The sequence below is a fragment of the Amblyomma maculatum genome, chromosome 5 (genome assembly GCF_055883805.1).
Source record: "Amblyomma maculatum isolate TAMU_Amacu chromosome 5, ASM5588380v1, whole genome shotgun sequence".
Classification (NCBI taxonomy): Eukaryota; Metazoa; Arthropoda; class Arachnida; order Ixodida; family Ixodidae; genus Amblyomma; species Amblyomma maculatum.
Genome location: NC_139348.1, coordinates 47,704,716 through 47,711,527, shown reverse-complemented (window position 1 = coordinate 47,711,527; position 6,812 = coordinate 47,704,716). Strand labels below are relative to the sequence as shown.

The 6,812-nt window shown below is 45.4% G+C and overlaps 1 long non-coding RNA gene across 1 annotated transcript; it reads left to right on the top strand.

The window, feature by feature from the left end:
* The first annotated feature begins 5,870 nt into the window (after positions 1–5,870).
* LOC146188257 (uncharacterized) lies at positions 5,871–6,476 on the top strand. Its single transcript, XR_014707183.1, has 3 exons — positions 5,871–5,932; positions 5,993–6,067; positions 6,352–6,476. It is a non-coding gene; the product is annotated as an uncharacterized LOC146188257 (long non-coding RNA).
* The last annotated feature ends 336 nt before the right edge of the window (positions 6,477–6,812 follow it).

Here is a 6,812-nt window from a genome sequence, read left to right as displayed (position 1 = left end):
GGCTTGTGCACGGGGTCCATCCATTAATCATGCTGGTTAATATGCATGAAAAAGAGATTTTCGCGCAAACATTGGTGGCAAATGGTCAAGTGGTGCACTGCAGATTCTGAAATGTACACTTATGTGCATACAAGGGTAGCATCATCACATAACATGATCAAGAGTTCTGTCAGTACCTGCAGTTACATGGCACTTCAATGCCCATTAAAGGACCACCTCAGACAATGGTTGTTGTTACCACAAGACCTGTTCTAACAGCGTGTTGACACCATTCCACTGAGCGATGGGCATGTATATGCATACCTTAGATAGCTCAAGATTGTGGATCTCATTTATTTTTATGACTTCCAAGGAGTTCCTGTCGTCAGAAACCCTACACTTTATGAAAGCGGGACAGCTGCCTTTGAAACGTGATGAAAAGAAATAACCAGGTTACCTTGCCACGATGCTAAATTACACAGGGTGAATATGCTGCATGAAGATACCAAGAAGCATGTACAAAGAAAATTCAGAGTGAAATGGCAGGATTTTTGAAACATTGAAATAAACAACAAACTATGCTTTGTCAAACCTTTCATCAAGAAATGGAAATCATGCAGCTCAAAAACACATCATGGAGGACATTTTAGGTCATCATCACAAAAGACACACCCACACCTGACACACAGCTTCATGCTTATGAAAGAGGACAAACCAATATGCAAGGAGTGTGGAGATGAACTAACAATAAACCATATCTTGCATGCGTTCCAGGCTCGAGAAAATAAGAGGAAAGAATTTTGTACAATTTTGCAACATATACCTTTCCATCCCAGTATGATCCTAGGAGAGACGTGCAAATTCCCTGCATTTTTTATTTCTGAAAATGAAGCAGTGTTCTTAAGCTACATCCTAAAGAACATTTTAGTCATTACACACAAAATAAATCCAATAAACCTTGTTCATTGTGCATGGCAGCATTAGTCTCTTATGCGCCATAAAAATTAACACAACGTTGTAAGGTATAGCTAAGCTTATAAGAAAATGAAGCAATGTTCTTAAACAAGCTACATCCTAAAGAAAATTTTAGTCATTACACACAAAATAAATACAGTAAACCTTGTTCTTTGTGCATGGCAGCATTAGTCGCTTATGCACCATAAAAATCAACACAATGTTGTAAGGTATAGCTTGGTTAGCTGTTATATGAGATAAGCTTTCGGTCTGGTGTGGTTCTTATTCACGTGACAGCACTGTCATGCGCGTCTAATCTCCCAACGATCGGAAAGGGACCTTTTCCAAATTCTAGCATAATTGAAAACCGTGAAGGCGATTTTACAGATCTCTAAAGACGCACAAGTGTTTGTTTTCGACTGGAGTGCTCAACTGTTTTATCAGAGTCCGCCTGATTGTTTAAGACAGCTTAGAGTGAAACTGTTAAAGAGAAGACATTTTTGAACATTTGGAGCGTTTCTGAAAGCGTTGCTTTCAATTACGGGGCCCACATAAAGTAGCTGAATGTCAAACGCTGCCTATGTAGGCTCTCTAGCAAGACAGCGGTGTAGCGTGGAAAATCGCTCCGCCGAGCCATCGATCGATCGCTGGTGCCGCGGACTTGAAAAGCGAACTGTTCGAACTTATAGCTACTGACGACGCCTGAAACACTGAGCACTGGTAGCTATCGATTTCGCGCCCAATATTATGAAAATCCGTCCTTTCTTCGATCACTGATACGTCCGCAGTGAAGCATTTATGAGCATCAGCTAGGGCTGGCCAGCCGTGGAAACACGGATACGTGGTTGTAGCAACGATCGCTTGCATGGCACTCTCCACAAAATTCCAAGAGTCGGCTTCTGTAACGAAATGTGCAGCGCACATTTTCTACCGCATACCCAAGTCCGGCGACGCATGCATATATTTCCCGCTCGTTTCAAAGCTGCGGCCGTTGAGTCGGGTCACGCTAACCTCGATCATGCGGAGGTGTAAACTACATGTACGCAAAATTCAAGGATGAGAAAAATATGCAGGCTGAGCACTTGTCTACCCCTAAATAGCAAAGAACATTGCTGTTCGTAGGGAGTTCGGATCATTCGCGCTTCCGGCTTTCCGGTTGTGCATTCATGCATTGCGGTGCAGCGGGTCTTCGCCTCGACGAGTCAACGTGCAGCTCGCCGCTGTATCAGCGTAGATCTCTAGTAGATTCGGCATGCCTTTTGTGACGGCTCTGGGGTAGAATCTGAATGAAGAATTTAACTATAAACAAAACATCCTATTTTCTCTGTCTGCGAGTGAGGAAAGAGCATATGCCGTTTCACATACTGCAGGGCGAGGCTTGTGTTGTACCGGCGCTCGATCTTCGGAGGTCGATGCAGGATCTAGGACAGCGTAAATACTAGAAATAGCTCGCTTGCATTACGGGTAGATCGAGGTGATAGTTTAGTGCGAAGCGAAAGCTGCTCGTGAATGTGCGTATCCCGATGCCAGCTAGTGGAGCTGGTGCAGTACGTCGCATCGCCTGCATCTATGTGCGCTAGTCGTACACAATCCTGAGTGAATACCGTGATCTATGTTAAAAAGGACCAACTCTTCGTAGCACTTCATCGAGAGTCGCGGCTAGCTGATATCGTAGATGATAAGATTCTTTCACGCATAGCAAGCGGAATGCGGACATACGCGTTCGACGTGATTGATTGATTGATTAAAACTTTAATTTCCACCGATTTAGGAGGCCCCCTACTCCCCGCTCCTGGCACGCAGGCCTGAGGAACGGGGGCTGGAACCTCCGCGACTAAGGACTGGCGAATATACATTGGTTATTCGCGGCCTCAGCCGCCAGGCGGACGGCTTTCTGCTGGTCAGCGGGGACGTCGCTTCGCAGCAGGGTTACCCAGGCTTCTCTACTTTTAATGTTGTCCCTAGCGCCCGGAGACTTAGGGCATTCCCAAATTATATGGTCGAGGGTCCCCCTCGCTTCGCAGGCTTTACATTTATCGTTTTTTCTCTCCTCTATCTGGGTGTGAAACAACCAGACAGGGTTCGGGAAATTTCCGGCTTGTAATCGCCGCCAGGCTATGGCCTCTTTATTATTTAAGCTAGGATCCGGTGGCGGCATCAGACGTCTTCCTAATCTATAATTTTCGATTATTTCTTTATAGGTTTGCAAACGTTCGTCCATCGCCTGGCAGTCGGGCGGCTCCGCGTTTGCCCGGAAGTAGAGATCTCGGGCTAAATCATGGGCCGCCTCGTTGCCGGGGACGGACGTGTGTGCTGGGACCCAAATTAGGGTGATTTTGCGATCAATTTTAGTTGCAGCTTTTAGAATTCGGGCGGCTTCTTGTGAGACCCTGCCTTTTCCGATATTCCAGAGAGCAGTTTTACTGTCGCTAAAGATCAATCTAGCCTTCGTTCCGACGCAAGCGAGCGCTATTGCGACCTCTTCAGCCGTGTCTATGTTTCTGCTTCGGATGGTGGCGGAGACGACTGGTGCGCCGCTACCATCGACTACCGCGGCGACTGCCGCCCCCATAGAGTTAATACAAAGACTCTAGAGGGAAAGCTGGGCAGGGAAACAAGCTTCCCACTGGTCGTCGCCATTATCAAATTTGTCATTGTGGCCAGCACAGTTTCCGCTCACTGCCGTTAAAAATGAATAAAGGTTTGAACAAAAGTTTTAAAAACCGCTACAGATAACACAACTGTAGGAAATTTCTATACATTGTTTTCAAGTTTCAAGCACATTATATGATCTTTCAGGCACCTTCTTGGTCGTAAAGGAATGATGTAGAACGATTGGAAACCATGTTCGCGAGCAGACGTAGCAGACGCCCTTTGAGTTTCGGTTTCAAATTTCAGTTTTCGAGCGCCTCGAGGTCAGACACTTGAAACGAAAAGTTTATAACAGGTGCTTGCTCTTTCATGCATCGCGATGGCGCCTTCCTGCGCTGTATGCAAGGCAACAGCTATAAAAGGATCCGGCATATCGCTTCACGTGTGAGTAGACGTGCCGCTTTTTATATTTGCAAATTTCATAATAGGTGTTCATAATAATACCTTCTACAAGGAGAGGTATGCGTGAAAGTCGAAACTATGGACTGCAAGGAGTGTACGTGAACAAAAACCTTCCTGTCTTTGTTTCTTAAAGGCAATTAAATGACACCAGGCGAGCTGAACATTTTTATTTGCAGCTTTCCTCGCAGGAATAAGGAACAGCTGGACAGGTGGCTCAGCGTGACAGGATTACCACCGCCTCGGACTGACCAGAAATTGCTGATCTGCTCGCAGCATTTTGAACTGTCGTCCTATTATAGTGGCCACACGAGGAGGACTCTGAAGCCTGATGCAGTGCCCAGCATTTTTGTATTGCAAAACCGCCGTCAGGTAAGTAAGAAACCGGGGTTAAAGTTCATTAAACCTAAAATTCAGATAGGTATTTATTGCCGTGATGAAATATACTGATTTTGTTTTGTAAGTAAATGCAATGTACATGCTTGCAAGCATTTACTTACATTTACCATATGATCCCTTGCATATTACCTTTTAGAATAGGTTTTCTGCAAAAAATGCTCAGCGTGAGAAAGAAAATAAATACGTAATTAAAAGGTTCTGTCAAAAAAAATAATCACCTCAGTATTTTATGACTCGTGAATCTGCGCACTCTTAAGATAATGAAATAGAGGTGCAAAACAGTTGTGCAAGCATCTGACGGGATGACAGGGGGAAAGCTTAGCCGAAATGATCCTTTCCCTATAATAACACTCACAGCTCAGGATCTCAATTTGCAGCATATTTGCCCATAATCCTTAGCGCAAACATAGACAAAAGTGGTGGAGGTCATTCCTGCAGATATTGTCGTTTTCTCATTCAGGCAAGGTCATCGCCTTTCCAAAACAAATCCCTTAAATGATGACAGTTGGTGCTGAAGTATCCGAAGCAAAGGTATAAGAATGACCAGTGCTGACAAGCAAGGATTTTTTTTTTTCTTTCAGGTTGCCGTTGAGTCCCATCGCAGAGATGCAGCAGTAGGCACTCCACAATCTGCAACACCAAGGAGGCGGCTAAGGGTAAGCAGCACGCAGTGATAGTACTTGTTCCTACGGTTATTTTCTTCTTTTCCACTTAGGCAACAACAACGCCTTCTCAAGGTAGTTCCTCCAGCAAATGGTTACCAGTGAAGCGCCCGAGGGTAAGGCACAACAACCCTGACGACTGGTGCAAACAAATAAGGTTGCTTTCTTCCTTTAAGGTGGTCTTTATGCCGCACAGCAGAGATGCAGCAGAAGGCACACCACAATCTGCAACACCAAGGAGGCGGCTAAGGGTAAGTAGCACGCAGTGATAGTGCTTGTTCCTACGGTTATTTTCTTCTTTTCCACTCAGGCAACAACAACGCCTTCTGAAGGTACTTCCTCCAGCAAACAGTCACCAGTGAAGCGCCCGAGGGTAAGCCACAACAACCCTGACAACTGGTGCAGACAAATAAGGTTGCTTTCTTCCTTTCAGGTGGTCTTTACGCCGCACAGCAGAGATGCAGCAGCAGGCACTCCACAATCTGCAACACCAAGGAGGCGGCTAAGGGTAAGCAGCACGCAGTGATAGCGCTTGTTCCTATGGTTATTTTCTTCTTTTCCACTCAGGCAACAACAACGCCTTCTGAAGGTACTTCCTCCAGCAAACAGTCACCAGTGAAGCGCCCGAGGGTAAGCCACAACAACCCTGACAACTGGTGCAGACAAATAAGGTTGCTTTCTTCCTTTCAGGTGGTCTTTACGCCGCACAGTGAAGGTGTAGCAGCAGCAACTCCACAATCTGCAACGCCAAGGAGGCGGCTAAGGGTAAGCAGCACGCAGTGATAGCGCTTGTTCCTACGGTTATTTTCTTCTTTTCCACTCAGGCAACAACAACACCTTCTGAAGGTAGTTCCTCCAGCAATTGGTCACCAGTGAAGCGCCCGAGGGTAAGGTACAACAACCCCGACTATTGGCGCAGACAAGTAAGGTTGCTTTCTTCCTTTCAGGTGGTCTTTACGCCACACAGTGAAGGTGTAGCAGCAGCAACTCCAAAATCAGTGACCCCAAGAAGGCGGCTGCGGGTAAGAGAAGTGCAGTGATATGTGCAATATCTCCACATGTTGAACTTGATTTGCTGCAGGCAGTACCAATAAAGCACAGTATCCTATTTGTGCACACTGCTCATATGACGTCAGGTCACACTTCGGTGATTCAAATGGCATGCACTACGGTTACCATTAGAACCTTGCGTACAAAGGCTTCATTATTTTGCTGCCTAAGTAAGTTTTGCTAAATATATACATAATGCCATAGTACCATTTTGTTTATTGTTGCTTGCAACAAAACCTTTTTGCTTCCATAATAGGTGTCTCCATCATCTCCTCAGCTACAACACAGGAAGGAAGTCCATAGCCAAGACCACAAATATTCTACGCCTTATTCTCCAAAAACGAGGCTTCTCAGCACGAGCAAGAAGCTTTCTGAGATAAAGCAGAAGCTCAAGATCACAACACAACAGCTAAAGAAAAAGAAAGCAAGATTGATAACTCTCAAAAGCATCATTAAGGAAATGAGAGAGAAAAACTTGCTTTCTTCAGAAGGGCAGCAGTTACTCGAATCATTTGGTGAACTTCCAAAGGAACTTTTAAGGAACTGGAGCACCAACATTCAAAGGGCACCAGGACGAAGGCGCTACAGTGAAAAACTGCAGAAGTTTGCCACCACACTGTACTACCATTCACCAAGTGCCTACAACTACATGTCCAGCATATTCCCAATGCCAAGCCGACAAACAATTCGCACATGGCTGAAAGTTGTGGATGCTTG